Source organism: Protopterus annectens, chromosome 1.part0, assembly GCF_019279795.1.
Source record: "Protopterus annectens isolate FY-2018-M chromosome 1.part0, PAN1.0, whole genome shotgun sequence".
Taxonomy (NCBI): Eukaryota; Metazoa; Chordata; order Ceratodontiformes; family Protopteridae; genus Protopterus; species Protopterus annectens.
Window position 1 is genome coordinate 756,011,953 of NC_056725.1, and position 22,099 is coordinate 756,034,051.

General features: G+C 45.0%; 1 protein-coding gene across 2 annotated transcripts in view; it reads right to left on the bottom strand.

The window, feature by feature from the left end:
- The window catches only part of EXOSC5 (exosome component 5), a 1,116,451-nt gene that overhangs the window by 988,683 nt on the left and 105,669 nt on the right, over positions 1-22,099 (bottom strand). The window lies entirely within an intron of this gene.

Sequence of the window (22,099 nt, forward strand, 5' to 3'; positions counted from 1 at the left end):
AGCTATCTGTTTCCGTGAGTCCCTTCTGAAGGATATCCATGTCCGATGCACTTTCCACTATGGCCCAGTTTGCAGTCGCCTGCAAACTTTGTCAGCCAAAGTCCTCCCATGTTGGCCTGTACTTCTGAGAAGTAGATGCCAAACAATAGGGGCCAAGGACCGAGCCCTGTGGGACACCACTTGTGACCGGCTTGGAGTCTGACACAGCGCCAGCAACTCTAACCCTGTGGGTTCTGTCCTTAAGCCAGTTTGCAACCCATCTTGTGACATATGGGTTTACATTTAAGCTGGTAAGTTTTTCTACAATACCCGAGTGGGGTATTGTGTCGAAAGCCTTTGCAAGGTCAAGGTAGGCTGTATGGACTGCCTTTCCTCATCAATGGCCTTGGTGACTGTTTCGAAGAAGTCGACCAAGTTCAAAAGGCATGATCTTCCCTTGACAAAGCCAAACTGGGTCGGGTCCAATGTCTGCAAGTCCCCTATATCTTTGTTTATGAGCTCCATTATGATCCTCTCCATAGCTTTGCAGACTAGATTTGTTAAGCTTATGGGGCGGTAATTACTAGGGTCCGTAGAGGCGCCGCCTTTGTGGAGTGGGACCACAGTTGCCGTACGCCACTCCTTGGGCACGTATTCTGTGGTAAGGCTGAGATTAAACAGCTGCCTTATGTGCGGGTTTAATTCCTCATTTAGCTCGTGTAGCACACAGCCGGGGACACCATCCGGTCCCATTGATGCTGTGTTTTTAGCTTTAGAGAGAGCAGCTTTCACCTGCGCATTTGAGATGTCCGGGAGGCTACACTCGGCTGGGATAGTTATCTCTCCTTTAGGGGAGAGGGGTGAAGTTTGCACTGAACCTGTCTGCCAGTATGTTGGCAATGTCTGTGGGTTCAGTGATTTTGTATCATTTTGGACTAATTCTGAGCATATCTGGGAGTTTCCACCCAGGTTCCTAACATAGCTGAAAAAGGCCTTATGATTGTCCTTTGAATCCATGGCAATTTTTCTCTCAAAATTGGCCTTAGTTGATTTTATGAGTGCTCGTATTTTTTACTAATAATGATCAGGGGTGACTTCCCTTTTATGGATTTGTTCTATCATGTAATAGCTTTCTCCTCTTATTGTAAAGTTTGTTAATGGCTGGGGTCCACCAGACTGGACGTTTGCCCTTTGTGGAAAGAGTCTTGGTTTTATTTGGGATTGCCTGATCCATGCAGTCCTGGAGGTGTTCATAGAAGGCATTTGTAAGGGCTTCCGCTTGGGTTGTGGTTTCCTCTGGCTCAGGGGCCTTGAAGAATACCACATCAGTCTTGAGTAGTGTGAAGTTTGCTTTAGAGAAGTTCTTCACTATGGTCTTTTTGTTTGGGGTGGGGCGGGATGTGGATTTCCAGTGAGATTAGTTTATGATCAGATCTCACCAATGAGGGATATACTTCGTGTGGAGCATTTTGTCCCCATGTTTGTGACAATGAGATCTAGTATATTTTCTCCTCTCGTGGGAACAGTGACTAGCTGTTCCATGGCATTTGAATTTATGAACTCCAGGAACCGTTGGGCTAGAAAGTTAGGGCTTGAGTAATGTTCCCAGTCTATATTCGGGTAGTTGAAGTCACCCAATATGATGGTGTTTGGAGATACATTTATACCCTCCAGTGTCTTCAGGAAGGCTGTGTGGGGTTCCTGAGTTTGAGAGGGTGGCCTGTAGCATGCTACAATTTGTAGAGCAGTTTTGCCTATGGTTAGTTGCACCTGGATGGTTTCCGACGCTTCATGCGTTGCCACCAACCTGGAGGTGTGAGTATCCTTTATGAATATGGATACACCCCCTCCTTTTGTGGTGTGGTCCGGGTTTTGGGGCCGGAACGCATGATATGAGGTAAAACCTAATAGTGCCGCGGCGCTCTCAGGAGCCTTGAACCAGGTTTCAGTTACAGCACAGACATCGATGTTCTCCATTCTGAGAAGGGCCTCGAGTGCATGCATTTTGAGATTTAGACTTCTGGCATTGAGCAGCATTATCCTCAGTTTCTTCCCATTTTTGTTTTCTAGGGTGGTAGGTTTAGAATTTGAGCCTTGCCTAAAAAAGGCACTATGGGGTGGCAAGAGCCTTAGCCAATATCCGGAATCCTAGGGTGACAGGTGCAAGCCGTCCCTTGGCAGCGTGGCTTGTCAAGCATGTCATCCCAGGCAGACAGACACTGATCCCCTTTGAATGACACCAGACATTAAGCCAATTGTTAAAGCTGATCATCTTGTCTCTATATTGTGGCATCATTCTTGGTGAAGGAAGGATACTGCTCAGGGTTAGGGTCATACCTGCCTGGGCTACATAATCACAGAGCTCCTCTATGTCTCTTTTCATGTAGTCCAGGGAGGTACGTCTCAGGTCATTCACACCAGCATGGACAATGACTGTGTCATATTTGTATTTGCCGTGGAGTGACCCGAGTGCTTGTGTTATGTGGCGGATTCTAGCGCCCGATAGGCAGCTTACTGTGACCCTCTCCTTGTTCAGCCTGGTGAGTGGGACGTCAGTGTGTCTGACTATGGAGTCACCTATGACAAGTATGTTTGGTGTTGTATTTGGCCTTAAGGGCTGTAACTGCTTTGCACACTGCTTTTGTGGTTTATGTGTTGCTTGTGGGGTGTCTTGAGGTAGTTGTTTGGGTGTCTGCTTTGGAGGCCTCTGCTGTTTAGGTAAATTTTTACTCAGAGCCTCCGAGTATGTCTTTGTGTGTTTATGTTTGATTCAGTGGAGTGGTAGCATTATGTGAGGCTGGTTTTGTGGTGTGTGTAGTTGCCTTCTCCTCCTGTCTGGTCTTGCCAGTCCTGAGTTGAGAGAGCTCAGCCTCCAGTTTGGCTAAATAGCTGCATCTCTCAAGTATTTGTGTTATGTGGGAGGAGGAGAGGGTTGTCTGTGTACATGAGGCAGTTATAACATTGCCTCAAGATTCCCAGATTCACCAGCTGGACCGGAGAGGAGATTGACAACTGACCTTTGGACATGCTAGAATAATATTGGGAAATCCTTAATTGAAAACAAGGGCCAGTGGGGAGTGAGGGTGTAGTGCTTTAATTTTTAGTGCTGACTTATATAATTGCTTTAGTGAGCAAGTGCCAGGTAACTTGAGTGCAATGTGTTACAAGTAACTAAATGCAAAACGACAAACAGTAACTTTCTTTCAAGTGAAACAAGGAAATAAGTACAGTAAGCAATGCAGATATCACTAGTGATCCACAGAAGCTGAGAAGTTGTGTATTAGGTGGAATTAGCTTCCAGGAAATAACAAGCAAACAAACAACAAGCATATAAACAAAGCTAGATTCAGTAGCTGGATCTAGTCTATGCTAGAGCAAACAAGGTGAACCAATTTCAGTAAGATACAGTTCAAATATTCAGGCACTATAAACCTTTAACCAGAAAATTCCCAGCTCAGAAGGGCAGAGTCCAGCCTCTTCTCCCACAAGAGTGCAGACCACGAACCTTCTTAATGTAAAATAACTGGCCTGAAGCCCAAGTGCCTAAACCAGAACTAATACACTTGGACACTGGGCTCTCAATCAGCAGTTCCCAACTTAGAAGGATGAAAGCTACCTGTCCTGCCACCACAGTGCTTGCCACAAACCTTCCTAATGTAAAACAACTGGTCTGAAGCCCAAGTGCTTAATCCAAAAGACTTGAATTATAGCTACACTTTAATCAAGTTACAACCAAGCAGTAATAAATACCATTGAATACTTTAGAGAATGTCTGGATTAGTGCTCAAGTTACACAAACAAAGCTAGATCCAGCAGGCCCGAATCCAGTCTATGCCACAGCAAACAAGGCACCAACTTCAGTAAGAAACAGTTCAGATATGCATGCACTATAAGCCTTTAACCAGAAATTCCCAGCTCAGAAGGGCAGAGTCCAGCCTCTCCTCCCACAAGAGTGCAGACCACGAACCCTCTTAATGTAAAATAACTGGCTTGAAAGCCCAAGTGCTTAAACCAGAATTAATACACTTTTAGAATAACAGACACTGAGCCCTCAATCAGCAGTTCTCAACCTAGAAGGATGTAAGCTACCTGTTCTGCCACAACAGTGCAGACCACAAACCCTCTCAGTGCAAAACAACTAACTGGTCCGAAGTTTGTCTGGCGTGAGATAAGCCATCTGGGGCAGTTGTATTTAGGCTTGCACCCAGGAATATTATCTCTTGAGAGGGTACTAGTTTTGATTTCTTTTTGCTGACTGTGTACCCTAGGCATGTTAGAAGTTTTTTCACAAACGCCAGATGCTGTAGAAGAATGGCCTTGTTCTCTGCTTGAATTAGACAGTCTTCCAAGTAAGGATATATTTGTATTCCTCTGTCTGCAGAATGTAATTACTGGTGCCAGGCACTTTGTAAAGACCCTGGGCGCAGTAGATAAGCCAAAGGGCAGTGCAGAATATTGGTAATGCATTGAGCCAGCTTTGAATCTGAGGTATCTTCTGCATATTTGTCTGACTGGGATATGCAGGTATGCCTCTTTTAGGTCTAAAGTTACAAGCCAAGTGTTCTTGCCCGGCATGGTCAGTAGCTGCTGCAAAGTCAACATTTTCAATTTTAGTATATCCAGGAATGTATTCAGAATTGATAGGTCCAGTATTGGCCTCCAGGCCTTGTCCTTTAAGGGTACCAAGAACAGTCTTGAGTAAAATCCTTGTCCCTGCTCTTGCTCTGGCACTAGTTGAATGGCCCTCATGTCCATGAGGGATGAGACTTGTTTTTGTGCCTCTGCTCATTGATTTTTTGGCAGATCTGGCCAGCCATTTGTCTTTGGCAGGGTATGGAAATGGGACTTGTAGCCTTGCGACACAATATTTAGAACCCACTTGTCCTGGGTTATAATGTGCCAATTTTGAGAAAAAAGTGCTAATTTTCCACCTAAGGCTGCTGCCAGGAAATAAGTGCTTGCTGCAGGCAGAAGGAAGTCATTGGGACTGTTTCCTGTAAGGTTGTGATTTGTCTTCTCCACTTTTGGAGGTAGAAGCACCCCATTGCCTTGACCTGTATGAACCTTGAGCGTGGGATCTGCCTCTAGGGCATCTGGGTCTACCCATTTGAGGTCTGTCCGACACTGGAAAGGACCAATTCTTTGCTGGCCAGTGTCTCCTAAACCTAGGTGGCTGTACTTGTAAGAAATCTTTGACTGTTTGCATAGATTTAGCCTTGTCCTCCATTTTCTTTAACACCTCTTCTGCCTTAACACCAAACAAAGAATCATGCTGTAAAGGTGCATCTAATAATTTAACTTGAACATGATCAGGCAGATTTTGTTCCTTTAACCAAGCATGTCTTCTAATTACGGAACCAGTAACGGCGGCCCTGCAGGAAGCAATCAAAACCACATTGCAAAATATGCTTTCCAACTTGTTCAGCTGCATGCAATATATCCTGCATTTCCTTGTTTTCTGCACATTTCAGAATTTAACATTTTCTGTTGAAACAATGCCATGACATGTTGCTGATATTTCAGCATATGAAATTGACAGTTTAAGGCCCTTATAGCCAAGGTAGCAGATGTGTAAACCTTCTTTCCCCATCTATCCAGTGCCCTAGAATCCCTATCAGAAGGGGTGTTTTTTTTTGCAGCGGGAGCCTTCACACCCTTGGGACCCTGAGAAATAGTTTCTGGGTCTGCAGCAGGGGTTTTAAAAAGGAATTTATGTGAGTCAGGAACTCTGTAATATCTGTCAGGCTTAACAGGAGCTGGAGGTAAGGAGTCAGGGGTAAGGCTCGACTCCGAAAACACATCTACAATGTCTAACACAGGGGGGATGGCTAGTGGCTTGTGCTGAGGTAGTAACAGGAAATCCATGAGCCTCTTTTTAGACTCTGAAAAATCTTGGCTCTCCCAGTGGAAATGCTCCTTCATGGTATGTAAGGTTTCCCCAAAAGAATACTACTCAAGAGGAGAAGCTGAATCTATGGAGTCTTCAGCATCAGAGTCCTCCATAGGGGGGAAAAGAATATTCCTGATCAGAAGAGGAATCAGAAGAAATGGAAACCTGATCTGAAGATTCATAGTCAGTCTCTTGCCTAGGCCTTTTATCAGGAGGGGGATGGGAACCCCTGATCAAGGTAATCAAGTCTTCGGCCATTTTGAGCATCTGTTTTTTGGGCATGGAGGCCTGTCCACGTGGCTCTTGAGGTTGTTTCTTTGCCTTTGAAGGTGCTTTAGTCTTTGCCTTTGAAGTCGGTTTAATGTATAGGTGTTTGGGTCTGTATACACCCTCAGAAGCCGGTGCCTGCTCAGTGGCTCCGGACCCATCTTAAGGATTAGCGTCCGAGGCTTCAATACTTTGAGTTTCCACGTGGGAGTCAGTAGCGGCCTGCGACTCTAAAGCAGCGGTCATCAGGGGCTGCGAAAGCGCCTCACTGAGAACCAGTGAACCGGCAACTGACTTAGAAGCTTCGTTGTCAGTTTTGGGCCTCAGCTGTCTTTCTTTTTCTTCGCGTTTTTTGTGAACTCCGGTAGTCGGATGGCTTTCTGACGACATTTCTGGATAATTAAATCTGCGTCCAAAATAGTTTGAAGCAAAATCATACCGACGCTAAATAGTGCGTTGGTTAAATCTAGCACAAAACCGACAACCCCGAAAATTATGATCAGGGCCTAGGCAAGGAATACAGTAAGAATGAAAGTCCTTATGAGGTATTTGCTTCCCACAAGAAATACAATTATTAACTTTTTCTGACATCGGTTCTGGAGCAAGAAAAAAGTTTCCCCAACGGGGTACTTAGCTTTATAGAAGACTTTGGATCTGAAATTCGAACAAGAAAATCTCAAGAGTCGGCCGACCGGCACTTGCGAACTGCTTCTGCTTCGGGCACCGCACGTCATGAAAGACTGAAGAAAATGGCGTCGGCTGCTACTTTTATACCCCTGATTACCTGACGTCAGGGAAGGGGCGATGACAGCCGATGCAAGACCCAAGACTCTGGAATTCAGGCCGACTGAGGGCAACCTGCCAGCAGGATTACCCAAATGTAATGTCTGCAACAGTGAAACATGAAGAAAGTACAGTTGTGTACCTACCATAAATGTAGATGTTCGAGTGTATTCACTGTTGCAGTCATTACACTTGGGTTATCCTGCTGGAAGGCTACCTGCAGTCTGCCCGAATTCCAAAGTCTAGGTCCGGCGTTGGTTGCTGTCACCTCGTCCCTGACGTCAGTGCGCCAGCGGTATAAAAGATGCAGCAGATGCCATTTTCTTCAGTTTTTCTTGCCCCAGATGTCAGGTGCCCCCAAACCGGTAGGCTGAAAATCATTCCAATTAAGTATGCATGCACAAAAATAAACATTTCCTTCATCTACAAGCAAATACACCACATAGGTTGTATAGGATATTGAACTACAGATAAGTCCCAGCAAAGAAAAGGGGGGTGGTGGGAGGGTAACCTGGACTGCAACAGTGAATACACTCTAACATCTACATTTATGGTAGGTACACAACTGTACTATGTTCATCATGTTTCACTGTTGCAGTCATTACACTTGGGATGAATCCCAAAGCTGAGGTTGGGTGGTTGGGTCTAAATAGGATTAGGAGAGGCTATAAGGCCCTGCAGAACTGCAGTGGCAAATCATGCTCTGGATTTAGAGTAGAGAGGTAAGTGGTAGTGCTTGGTAAAAGTGTGCACTGAACTCCCAAGTTGCAGCCTCTAAAATGTCTTTGGTTTGTACTCCTCTGAGGAAGGCTGCTGAAGTGGCTGCTGCTCTGGCTGAGTGAGGCCTAATGCCTTAGGCACTGATTTGCCATGTTGTGAATAGCAGAAACGAATGCAGTGGCCTATCCATTTTGAAATAGTCTGCTTTGAGATAGCCTTTCCTTGTGATCCTGCAGCATATGCTACTAAGAGTTGCTCAGTCTTTCGGAAAGCTTTAGTTCTGTCCAAGTAGAAGCGTAGCTGTCTGTGTATGTCCAAAGAATGCAGGAGTCTCTCACCCTTATTCTCTGGGTTTGGATAAAAGGTAGGCAAATGAATGGTTTGGTTAAGGGCCACACTGGACATTACCTTAGGCATAAATGTCGGGTTCGTTCTCAGAGAAACCCTGTCTGGATGGAAAATGATAAAAGGTTCCACAGCCATGAGTGCCCGTAACTCAGACTCGCCTTGCAGAGGTTATTGCTAGGAGCAGAGCAGTTTTCCAAGATAAGAACTTTATTTCAGCTGTATTGGCTGGCTAAAAAGGCGGCAGTGTGAGTTTTTCCTAGACATAATTGAGGCCCCATGCAGGTATTGGAGCTCTCCTTGGAGGCCTTATGTTTTTGGCCCCTCCGAGGTACTAAAACCCACTTCCCCCGGAGTCCTTTGAAAGTCTCTTTATCTACTACTTCTAGTATGTCGAGGGATCAGTTGCTAGTGTCCTCTCCAGCTCAACTGGTGAACCTGGGAATATTGAGGCAATGTTACAATTGCCTCATGTACACACACAATCCTCTCCTTCTCCCACAAAACACAAATACATGCGAGAGATGCAACTATACGGCCAAACTGGAGGCTGAGCTCTCTCAACATAGGACTGGCAAGACCAGACAGGAGGAGAAGGTAACCACACACAATACATACCCAGTCACACATGGTACCATCACAACTTCAAATCATACACATACTCACACAAAGACATACTCGGAGGCTCTGATCAAAAATTTACCAAAACAGCAGAGGCCACCAAAGCAGACACCCAAACAACTACCACCTCACGACCCAACACATGCAACACATAGACCACACAGTCAGAGTGTCAAACAGTCACAGCCCTTAAGGCCAAACAAAATGCCAGACACACTTGTCATTGGTGATTCCATAGTCAGACACACTGGCGTCCGCTCACCAGACTGAGTAAGGAGAAGGTCACAGTAAGCTGCCTGTCGGGCGCTAGAATCCGCCACATAACGCAAGCACTCAGGTCTCTCAACAGCAGGTACAAGTACGACTCAGTCATTGTCCACGCTGGTGTCAACGACCTGAGACGTACCTCCTTGGACTACATGAAAAGGGACATCGAGGAGCTCTCTGATTATGTAGCCCAGGCAGGTATGACCCTGACCTTGAGCAGTATCCTACCTTCACCTAGAATGATGCCACAATACAGTGATAAGATGATCAGCTTTAATAATTGGCTTAAATTCTGGTGTCATTCAAAGGGGATCCAATGTCTGTCTGCCTGGGATGACATGCTGGACAAGCCACGCTGCCAAGGGACGGCTTGCACCTGTCACCCTGGGCTTCGGATATTGGCAAAGGCTCTTGCCACCCCATAGTGCCTTTTTAGGCAAGGCTCAAATTCTAAACCTACCACCCTAAAACACCAAAAGGAAAAACTAAGGGTAATGCTAATGCCAGAAGTCTCAATCTCAAGATGCACGACTCGAGGCCCTTCTCAATATGGAGAACATCGATGTCTGTGCTGTGACAGAAACCTGGTTCAAGGCTCCTGAAAGCACCCCAGCACTAACAGGTTTCACCTCATATCATGCCCGCCCCAAAATCCAGACAACACCAAGAAAGGAGGTGTCCATATTCATAAAGGACACCCACACCTCAAGGTTGGTGGCAACGCACGATGCATCGGAGACCATCCAGGTGCAATTAACCATAGGCAAGACTGCTCTGCAATTTGTAGCATGTTACAGGCCACCCTCTCAAACTCAGGAACCTCACATGGCCTTCCTGAAAACATTGGAGGGATAAATGTATCTCCAAACACCATCATACTAGGTGACTTCAACTACCCTAATATAGACTGGGAACACTACTCAAGCCCGAACACTCTAACCCAAAGATTCCTGGAGTTCATAAACTCAAATGCCATGGAACAACTAGTCACCATCCCCACAAGAGGTGAAAACATACTTGATCTCATCCTCACGAACATGGGATCAAAATGTTCAACACCGAAGTATACAACTCACTGGTGAGATCAGATCATAAACTAATCTCGCTGGAGGTCCTCATCCGCCCCACCTGAAACAAAAAGACCACAGTGAAAAACTTCTCAAAAGCCGATTTCACACTTCTAAAACTAGTGTGGGGTCCTTTAAGGCTCGTGAGCCAGTGGTAAACATTACTCAAACCGCTGAAGCACTTAAAATGCCTTCTACCAGCACCTACAGGACTGCATGGATCAGGCAATCCCAAACAAAACTAAGACTCTCTGTACCAAAGGCAAGCGTCCAGTCTGGTGGACCCCAGCCATAAACAAGCTCTACAACAAAAGGAGGAAGCTACTACAAGATAGAGCAAAATCCTTGAAAGGTAAGACACCTTTGATCATTATAAGTAAAAACTAAGAGCTCTCATAAAATCATCCAAGGCAAATTTTGAGAGAAAAATCGCCAAGGACTCTAAAGACAATCATAAGGCCTTCTTTAGCTATGTTAGAAACCTAGGAGGAAACTCCCAGATATGCTCAGAATTAGTTCAAAATGATGTGAAAATTACTGAACCTACACACATTGCTAACATACTGGCTGACAGGTTCAGTGCAAACTTCTCCCCCCCTCCCCCCAAAAAAGGAGAGATATCTATTTGAGGATTGTAGCCCCAAACATCTCCAACGCCCAGGTGAGAACTGCCCTCACTAAGGCAAAAACACAGCATCCATGGGACGGATGGTGTCCCCGGCTGTGTGCTTCATGAACTCAACGAGGAATTAAACCCACAGTTAGGACAGCTGTTTAATCTTAGCCTCACCTCAGGATACATTCAAGGAGTGGCGCGCGACTGTGGTCCCACTTCATAAGGCGGTGCCTCCACAGACCCTGGAAAATACCGCCCATTAGCTTGACAAGCCTTATCTGCAAAGCCATGGAGAGGATCATAATGGAACTCATAAATAAAGACATAGGGAACTTGCGGACTTTGGATCCAACCCAGTTTGGCTTTGTCAAAGGCAGATCCTGCCTCTTAAACTTGGTTGACTTTTTGAGACAGTCACCAAGGCCATTGATGAGGAAAGGCAGTCCATACAGCCTACCTCGACCTGGCAAAGGCCTTGACACAATACCCGACTCAGGTATCATCGAAAAACTCATCAGCTTGAATGTAAACCCATACATCACAAGATGGGTTGCAAACTGGCTAAGTGACAGAACCCACAGAGTCAGAGTTGCTGGAGCCATGTCAGACTCAAAGCCTGTCACAAGTGGTGTCCCACAGGGCTCAGTCCTGGGTCCACTCTTGTTCGGCATCTACTTTTCTGAAGTACAAGCAAACACAGGAGGGTTATGGCTGACAAAGTTTGCAGATGACTGCAAACTGGGCCATAGTCGAAAACACATCTGACACAGATATCCTCCAGAAGGGCCTCACAGAAACGGATAACTGGTGCCAGAGCCATGGCCTGAAGTTAAACGCCAAAAAATGCATAGTCATACCCTTCGGGAAAAACAAGGTTACCCCTAGCTACCATATAGGTGGCAATCCACTGAGCACAGAAAAGTCATCAGGGATCTGGGGACCCAAGTTGACAGTAGCCTTTCGTTTGACACTCATGTTGCTAAAGTAGTTAGGAAAACCTTCTATAAATCGCCCACCTGATCATGAAGGGATTCACATCTAGATCAAGGGAGGTCATCGTCCCCCTGTACTCATCACTCATTAGACCTATGATTGAGTACAATGCCCGTCGAATGTATCTGACCAGACACCTGATGCAGCTTGAAAGGCCCCAAAAGTTCCTCACCAAAAGGATAAAGGGTCTCAAAAATATGTCTTATGCTGCCCGACTGAAATAACTCCAGCTCTATTCAGTCTCATACCGCTTGCTCAGAGGTGACCTGTGCCTGACATATAAGGCCATGTCAAACCCAGATTTGATGAATATGCTTCACCTCAAAAATCTAGATCCCTCAGAACCACAAGGGCGGAGACTTAAACCTTGACACGGTTATAAATAGAATGTGCTGGAGGGACAGATTCATCACCCAGAGACTCCTATGCTGTGGAACAAAATCCCGGTACATGTGAGGCAGAGCACCTCGCTGGCCTTGTTCAAGAGGAATCTTGACCAATGGATGGGAGATCGCAGATATACCCCAGGGATTACTTCAGTGTCACTGCTTGACAGAGGCACAGAAAAATGATAGGCATAATTTTTATTCAAACTAAAGGGGTGGCGAAAGCCACATAACTATGGGCTAGGCTCATAAATGCCCTTGGGCAGATAGCCTAGTATGAACCTATGAACCTATGAACCTACTGTCTTAGCAACGGATGTGAAAAAATTGGTGGTTCTGTATTGTAATGAGCTGAAATGGCAGAGGCATGGATTTTAATTGATGAAAAGTATAGGCCTTTGTCCAGCATCTCAGTTAGGTATTGCAAAATCTGAGGAATATTTGGTACAAACATGTCAATTTCTTGTGTCTGGTTCCAACCACAGAATCTTTTCCATTTTTCTGCATAAGATTTTCTGGTACTGGGTCTCCTGGCCTCCAAAATAACATCCATCACTGCTGTAGAGAGAGGTGTGTTCTGAATGACTACATTATCCACCATGCTGCCAGATGTAGGGTTCTGAGTTGGCTGGGCAGGATCTGACTGTTTCATTGGGTCAGTAAATGAGGGATTAGAGGCAATGTCCAGGCTGGGCCTTGAGACAAGCTCTTTAGGATTGGGTACCAGTGCTGGCGGGGCCAGTCAGGAGCAATCTGAATCATTTTTGGCTTCTCTTGTCTGACCTTTAGGAGTACCTTGGGGAGGACAGGCAGAGGAGGAAAGGCATATACTGTTAGGGTTTTCCAGCTGAATGATAGAGCATCCACTTTCCATGCTTGCTTGTGATACGTCCTTGTGCAGAATCTTTGTAGTTGGCAGTTGTGAGGGGAGGCAAATAGATCTATGTCTGGGCATCCCCATTTCTTTATCATCATGCTGAAGACTTGTGGATCCAGTTTCCACTCGTGGGGATCCGTGAGGTTTCTGCTTAGTTCGTCTGCCAGAGTATTGTTCTTTCCTGGCAGGAACTATGCTTTCAGGTGTACTTGATAAGTCAATGCTGCATCCCAGAAAGTCATGGCTTGTCTGCAAAGGGGGTAGGAATGAGTGCCTCCCTGTTTATGTACCACGACTGTAGTATTGTCCGTCCTTATCAGTAGTTGTCCTGGATGGAGTAGAGCCTTGAAAGCTGTCAGGGCATTCTGAACAGCTAGCATCTCTTTTTGATCGATATGAAGATGCCTTTGGCTTGTTGGCCATGTGCCCTGAATACATTTTCCTGCCATATGGGCCCCCCAGGCATAATCTGAAGCATCTATTATTGACTGCCTGGCTGTGGGTAGGGTAAATGGCTGTCCTTTGTTGTGGTGACAGGCCTGTGCCCACCATCAAAACTCCTGTTGCAGGCAAGGAATGAGGGTAATTAATGTTTCCAGACTGTGACAATGTTGAGTCCAAACACTTTTTAGATACCATTGTAGTTTCCTCATATGCAGTCTGGCATATGGAATTAGCAGAATGCAGGATGCCATGAAGCCCAAAGCCTGCAGAATTTATCTTGAAGATAACTGGGTCTTTATTGCCAACATTTTCAAGTAAGAAGTCATTTGCCTTTGTTTGTCTGGCGTGAGATAAGCCATTTGGGCAGTTGTGTTTAAGCTTGCACCCAGGAATATTATCTCTTGAGAGGGTACTAGTTTTGATTTATTTTCTTTTACTGTATACCCTAGGCAAATTAGTAATCTTTTTATAAACGCCAGATGCTTTAGTAGAATGTCCTTGTTCTCTGCTTGAATAAGGCAATCGTCCAAGTAAGGATATATTTGAATTCCTCTTTGTCTGCAAAATGCAATTACTGGTGCCAGGCATTTTGTGAAGACCCTGGGCGCAGTAGATTAGCCAAAGGGCAGTGCAGAGAATTGGTAGTGCACTGAGCCAGCTATGAATCTGAGGTATCTTCTGCAAGATTGTCTGATTGGAATATGCAGGTATGCCTCTTTTAGGTCCAAAGTTACAAGCCAAGCCTTCTTGCCCAGCATGGGCAGAAGCTGCTGCAGAGTCAACATTTTGAATTTTGGAACGTCCAGAAATGTATTTAGAATAGACAGGTCCAGTATTGGTCTCCAGGCTTTGTCTTTTCTGGGTACCAAGAAAATTCTTGAGTAAAATCCTTGTCCCTGCTCTTACTGTGGTACTTGCTGAATGACCCTCATGTCCATGAGGGATGAAACTTGTTTTTGTGCCTCTGCCCATTGATTGTGTGGCAGGTATGGCAAACCTTTTGCCCTTGGCAGGGTGTGAAAGTGAAACCTGTAGCCCTGGGACACTATATTCAAGACCCATTTGTCCTAGGTGATCATGTGCCAATTTTGAGAAAAAAAGTGCTAATTTGCCCCCTAAGGGGGCTGCCAAAAGATAAGTGCTTGGTGCTGGCAGAGAAAAGTCATTGGGACTGTTTCCTGTATGGCTGTGATTTGTCTTCTCCGCTTTTGGAGGTAGAAGCGCCCCACTATTTAGGCCTGTATGATCCCTGGGGCTGGGATCTGCCTCTGGGTCATCTGTATCTACCTCTCTGTGGCCTGTCTGACACTGGAAACGACCAATTCTTTGTAGGCCAGTTCCTGCTAAATCTGGATGGCTGTACCTGTAAGAAATCCTTTACAGTTTGCATAGATTTCACTTTGTCCTCCATTTTCAACACCTCCTCTGCTTTAACACCAAATAAGGTATCATGCTGTAATGGAGCATCTAATAATTTTGCTTTAACATTATCAGGCAGATTCTGTTCCTTTAACCAAGCATGCCTCCTAATGACAAAACCCGTAACTGCAGCCCTGCAAGAGGCCTCCAGAGAATCAAAACCACATTGCAATGTATGCTTTCCCAGTTGTTCAGATGCATGCAACAAATCCTGCATTTCCTTATTTTCTGCACAATTAGAATTTGACAACATTTTCTGTTTAAGCAGTGACATTAAGTATTGCTGATATTTAAGCATATGAAATTGACAATTTAAAGCCCTCACAGCCAAAGTAGCAAAGTGTAAACCTTTTTTCCCCCCCGTCTGTCTAGTACCCTTGAATCTCTATCAGAGGGTATATGCTTTTTTGCAGTAGAAGCCTTGACCCCTTTGGGACCCTGAGAAATAGTTTCTGGGTCAGCAGCAGAGTTTTTATAAAGAAATTTATGTGAATCTGGAACCATGTAGTACCTGTCTGGTTTAACAGGGGCAGGAGTCAGGAGAAAGTCTGGACTCTGAAAATACATCATCTACAATGTCTAACACAGGAGGAATAGTCAAAGACCTGTGCTGTGGTAGTAAAAGAAAATCTCTAAGCCTTTTCTTAGATTCTGAGTAGTCTTGGCTCTCCCAGTGGAAGTGCTCCCTCATGGGATGCAGGGTTTCCCCAAAAGAATAATCCTCAGGTGGTGAGGCTGAAGGGATAGATTCTTCAGCATCAGAAGCCTCATAAGGAGGAAGACAGTATTCCTGTTCAGAAGAGGAGTCAGAAGAAATGGAAACCTGATCTGAAGATTCATATTCTGTCTCTTGCCTAGGCCTCTTGTCAGGAGGGGGATAGGAACCCCTGATCAAGATAATTAGGTCTTCGGCCATTTTGAGCATCTGTTTTTTTAGGCATGGTAGTATGTCCAGGAGAATGCTGTACTTGTTTCTTTGTCTTTAGAACTGCTTTAGTCTTTGCTTTGGAAGCTGAAGTAGGCTTTACATATAACTGTGTAGGTCTGAAAACACCCTCAGAAGCCGATGCCTGCTCACCGGCTCCGGACTCATCTGAGGGAATAGTTTCAGAGTCTCCAATACCTTGAGTATCCACAGACCTAGCTGGCTCCACATGGGAGTCGTCAGAGGCCTGTGGCTCTGAGGTAGCGGGCGTCAGGGGCTGCGAAAGCACCTCACTGAGAACCGGCGACTGGCTTAGCGGAAGCCTCGTCGGTTTTGGACCTCGGATGCCTGTCCTTTTCTTTTTCCTTGCGCTTTTTATAAACTCCGGTCATCGGTTGTTCTGATGGCATTATATAATTGAATCTTTGGCCAAAGTAATGAAAAGCAAAATCGTACCAACGCTTAATAGTGCGTTGGTTAAATCTAGCACAAAACCGACAGCTAGCAAAGTTGTGATCAGGGCCTAGGCAAGGAATACAGTAAGAATGAAAATTCTTATGAGGTATTTGCTTCCCACAAGAAATACAATTGTTAACTTTTTCTGACATCGGACTAGAGCAAGAAAAAAGTTTCCCCAACGGGGTACTTGGCTTTAATGAAGACTTCGGATCTGAAATTTGTCTTTGAAAATCTCAGGAGTCGGCCGACCGGCACTTGCGAACTGCTTTTGCTTCGGGCACCACGCGGCAAGCAAGACTGAAGAAAATGGCGTTGGCTGCATCTTTTATACCCCTGGCGCACTAACGTCAGGGATGAGGCGACAGCAACCGACGCCAGACCTAGACTTTGGAATTCGGGCCGACTGCAGGCAGCCTGCCAGCAGGATAACCCAAGTGTAATGACTGCAACAGTGAAACACGATGAACATCATGTACCTGCCTGGACAATATGAAGAGAAACATGATTGAGCTTGCTGAATATGTGCCCCAGGCAGGTATGGTCCCTAGCCTTAAGTAGCATTCTACCGTCACCAGAATGATGCCTCAATACAAACAGAAAATGATGGACTTTAACAATTGGCATAGTTTCTGGTGTCCTTCCAAGGGGATCCAGTACATGGCAGCCTGGGAAGACAAGATCTACAGACCATGATGCTTTGCTAAAGATGGCCTGCATCTGCCTTCCTTGGGCTTCAGGCTTCTGGCAAAGGTTCTTGCCTCCCCCATAGAGGTAGAAACTACCAACATGAAAATTCCATCAAAACGCAAATCAAAGGTCATGCTGCTAAATGCTAGGAGTCTAAACATGAAATTGCAAGCATTCTTAACCCTGGAAGATGTTTACATTTGTGCAGTCACAGAAATCTGGTTCAAAGTTGTGGAGAAAACCTCAGCCATACCAGGTTATTCATCCTGTCATATATTCAGACCCCAAACCGTGGGTGACAAAGCAAAAGGAGGTGGCATTTCAATATATATTAAAGACATACACACCTCCAGGCTGATCAAATAGTATGACGCACATGAGACATTCCAGGTGTAGTTAATTGTTGACAAGACCCCTATTCAAATCATAGTTAGCTAGAGGCCCCCAACTTTGACTCAAGATGCCCACTCCACCTATCTGGAACTCTTCAAATCTATCAAGATTCAACCCTTTACCCTGAACCTGGGTGACTAACTATCCAACCACAGACTGGAAGAACTACTCATGCCAAAACACAAATGCCCAGAGATTCCTTGATTTTGTCAATGCAAATGCCTTGGACCAGCTGGTCCACACCCCCACAAGAGGTGATAATATCTTGGACTTTGTATTAACCAACATGAGTAGCCCCTGGAAAATCCCTACAATGTCATCCTCCCTGGTAAGATCAGGCAACAGAGCGGCGACTCTGAAATCACCATCTCGTCTGACCTCCCCCCCAGCTGGGGTTAAACAAAAAAACTTCTCCAAAGCCGATAACAACCTCCTGAGGGAAGGTATAAACAGCTTCACAGCTCCCACCTCCTCCATAGGAACTGGCATAAATGTCCAAACCTACACCAATGTACTATACAAGCATTTATATAGTTGCAAGGAATCAGGGATACCCAAGAGGACGAAATCCTCCTCCTCAATGAAGATTAAACCTGTCTAGTGGACTGGCATAAATGTCCAAACCTACACCAATGTACTATACAAGCATTTATATAGTTGCAAGGAATCAGGGATACCCAAGAGGACAAAATCCTCCTCCTCAATGAAGATTAAACCTGTCTAGTGGACATCAGCAATAAAATGCTATAATAAAAAGGAAACACATTGCTGTCGGGACCAAAAAGGCACTGGTGCCTAATTGGAAGCAATCTCTCGTTAGCCTGAACAAGCAAACAAGAGCACTATTGAAATCCTCCAAAGCAAACTTCAAGTCCAGACTGGTCACATATACTAAAGACAATCATAAGGCCTTCTTCACACGTCTGCAATCTCAAGGGAAGCACTCATATCTGCTCAGAACTGGTGGGCAAGGACACCGCATACACAAAGGCCGTAGACACAGCCAACCTGCTGGAAGACAGGTTCAGTGAAAATTTCACCCCTCTGTCCCTCCATCATTAAATCAGGACATCCCCAGTGCCTGCTCCCTCCCCTTATCTCTAGGGAGCAAGTCATCACTGCCCTCTCAAAAGCAAAAAATACAGCCTCCATGGGACCCGATATCATCCCAGGCTGCATCCTAAATGAACTCGGGCAAGAACTTGCAGCACCATTAGGCTCCCTATTCAACCAAAGCCTGAGTACCAGCTTCATCACAGCCGAGTGGAGGACAGCCACTGTCATCCCTTTGCACAAATGTGGAGTTTCCACCGATCCAGGAAATTATAGACCCATCAGCCTAACTTGCCCGATCTGCAAGGCCATGGAATCGATTACCATGGAACTCATTACAAGGACCTTGGCAACCTGCAAACACTCCATCCCACATCATTTGGTTTCATCAAGGAGAGGTCATGCCTGTTAAATTTGGTCGACTTCTTTAAGAAAGTAACCAAAGCCATGGAGGAGTGGAAGACCGTGCACACTGCCTACCTTGACCTGGCCAAAGCCTTTGATACTATTTTCCCCATTCTGGTACAATAGATAAACACTCAACTAGGCATCAATCCGTATGTTACCAGATGGGTAGCAAACTGGCTCACTGACAGAACCCACATAATCAGAATAGGAAAAGCCACCTCAAGCAGTAGACCCGTAAATGAGCAGTGTACCCCATGGATCGGTCTTGGGGCCTCTGTTGTTTGAGATATACCTTTCTGAGGTGCAGGCCAAAACTAGTGAGGTATGGCTGACAAAGTGTGCAGATGACTGCAAGCTGGGCACAGTAATCAATTTTCCTAGTGATGTAGACATCGATGACTGGAGGCAGAAAAATGACCTCAAACTGAATGCCAAAAAATGCATCATCATCTCCTTTGGGGAGAATGACGCCCCCACAAATTATCACATTAATAACAAAGTCCTAAGCGCGCAATCAGTCATGAGGGACTTGAGCACCCAAGGCTGATAGCAAATTTACTTTTAACCACCATATTGCCTTCATTGTATGAAAAACTTTCTACAAGGCATATCTCATTATAAAGGGTATCGCATCCAGGGACAAGCACGTCATAACATACCTGTAGTCCTTCCCTTATAAGACCCATTACTGAGTACAACACACCTTTCGGCATGTACCTCACAAAGCACATACAGCAGCTGGAGAGACCACAGAGGTTCCTCACCAGGAGAATCCAGGGTCTCAAACATCTACCATACACAGATAGGCTAAAAGCCCTGTCCCTCTACTCACTCTCATACAGACTCCTCAGAGGTGACCTCTGTTTGGCATATAAAGCAATCTCAGACTCCACCTTGACAGGACTGCTGCATATCCGCAAATCAAGCTCCACTCGGGTAACCAACACGGGTGACCTCAACCTGGTCTGTAACATCAATAGGACTTGTTGGTGCCCCAGAGACTCCCCCTGCTGTGGAATAGATCTCCACGTCAAGCAGAGTACCTCATTAACCCTTTTTAAACTCAACCTGGATAACTGGATGGGGAATAGAAAATACATCCCCCTGTGATTCCACCTTTGTCCGTGCTGGACAAGGGCACTGGGTGATGACTTGCTGAAACATGGACTAAACTCCTGGCTAGGCTTGTAAGGGCCTCAGGAACAATAGCCTAGTAACTTCCTATGATCTTATGAACCCTTAATCATGGATAATACAAAGGGATAAGGCCCAGACTATGATCAGAGTTCAATTAGCAGTACAAGAAAAAGATCTGTCTGGGGAAGAAAGAGGAAATAAGAAACTGAGCCTGCCCTTCTCTCGCTGGAACAAGGGTCTGGAAACGTATGTCTAGAGTGTGGACTCCAGACAGAAATACCAGTGGATAGTGGAGATAATCAGAGGGGTTTGTCTTTCAAGGGGGCAGGGCTGTTGACAGGATATTTTTACCACATCCATCACAGCACCCACTATACACTACTCCTTAAAAACACTGATGGCCTGTACAATAGGAATACCTAGGCCTTAAGGAAAACCAGTATCTACCACATTTTGCATCAAACTGGAAAACAAATGTCTAACCAGTAGTGCTGAAGAGAGTCCAAGCAGCCTTTCAGCCAAAGAAAAAGCTTCCAAATGCAAGCCATTTATTTTTGATTAGAAATCATGGAGCTCAAACTTCAACATACAAGTAAAACTTTACTGTCATTCATACCATACTACAGAAGTGCACAGCTGAATGAAATTACATTCCTCCAAGCTCATGAATAACAAAACCCAGAAATCTTGTATAAAAAACACAAGCACAGAAACAAACACATACACAGAGTCCAAGCAATCCTAGGCACAGAAACTTCACGAGCCATGCTTGACTCATTTCACGGCAGCGCCCAGCAGTGACCACAGTCATCCTCACCAATTCCACTGCCTTCAAAGTCCTAGTCAGATCCCCTTCCAAACAACAGAACTCAAAACTCATATCAAACCTTAGATTCCGATCCAGACTCCATCAAAAACCTGTAGACAAGAGTTGAGCTTCCGACACCCAAAGGCCAGAATTGCCACAGCCAAACCAACGATCACAATTTTCCCAATCTCAACAACCACAATCTTCCTCATCCACACCATCACCCACCACATCTCTACATCAGCAATGCTCCAAATTTCTGTCCAGTCCAGTTCCCTCCTGCCAACAAAAAAGCGAAACCAGATCCAGTAGACAACCTGATCCCCATCCATCTTCCCCTGGGGCAACTCTAACCCAAAGGCCTGAACATCCACGACCAGACCAACCACTCCAAAAAGCTGATAATCTGAGTGAACCAAGCCGGAAACCACAGCTGCATCCAATCACACATCCAGCCATTCCAAACTGATTTCAAAAACGGATGAGAAACTTAAGTCAACTGACAACTCCTACACAAACACAAAATGCACAACAGGAACCAGAGAGGCCTCTGCCACACAAAGCGCCGTCATCTTAGAAACCATACTTAGAGGATAAGCTTGGAAAATTGCATGCGTCACAGATCTCACTATGATCAAATCACAGACAGGCTGTTAATAAAAATTAGATCCAGTATTGGATAAAACAAGGGAGGAGTGCAGAGCAAGTATGCTTTCGAGTTTAAAGGTTTGCCTAGAAATGAGCAAAATAAAGTCTATAGTGTAATGTTCATCATTGGTTGGCTCAGATCACAAAGTCTCCTTTGAAATCAATATGAAAACTAGAACCCCCATTTAACCCTAGAACCTTTAAGAACTTTTATAAGGCTAACTACCTCATATTAAACAATGGCATAACTAATTTCCAAACTTCACAAAATCTAGAAAATACTTAGGCCTAAGTGGAAGAATACATAAAAGCATTGTACAACCATATAAACAGCTGCACAGAAAAGGTAGTACTAGACAGAAAAACCTAGGTTAAACTGCAAAAACTAGCCATCCCAGTGGAACCCTGGTATAAACAGGTTGTACAACAAAAGAAAGAAAATCCTGTCCAAAAGTAGGCGAGGACATGCACAACAGGGCAAAAACTCTTATTCGTTTAAACAAGAAAATCAGTAGACTAGTCAAGGTTTCTAATACCAAATTCAAGGCAAAAATAGCCTCACCAGCAAAGAAAAGACTAAGCATTTTTCAGTTATGTTAGCAATCTTAAGGGCAACACCAAACAATGTGCAGAGTTGGTTGTAGACAGGACTAACTATAATCAAGCCAGAAGGTATAGAAAATCTGCTGGCCAATAAATTCAGCTTGAATTTCATCCCCAATCACTTTTACACCCAGGAAATAACTGGTAGAATGGTGGAGGGTATCACAAAACAGGTTGTCACTGTACTCTCTAAAGCAGAAAACACAGCCTTGATAGGTCCAGACAATACCCCAGAATGCCTCTTAAATATCTTGAAACACAATCTATTAGGTCCACTAGGATCTCTAACTACAACCTCCAGACA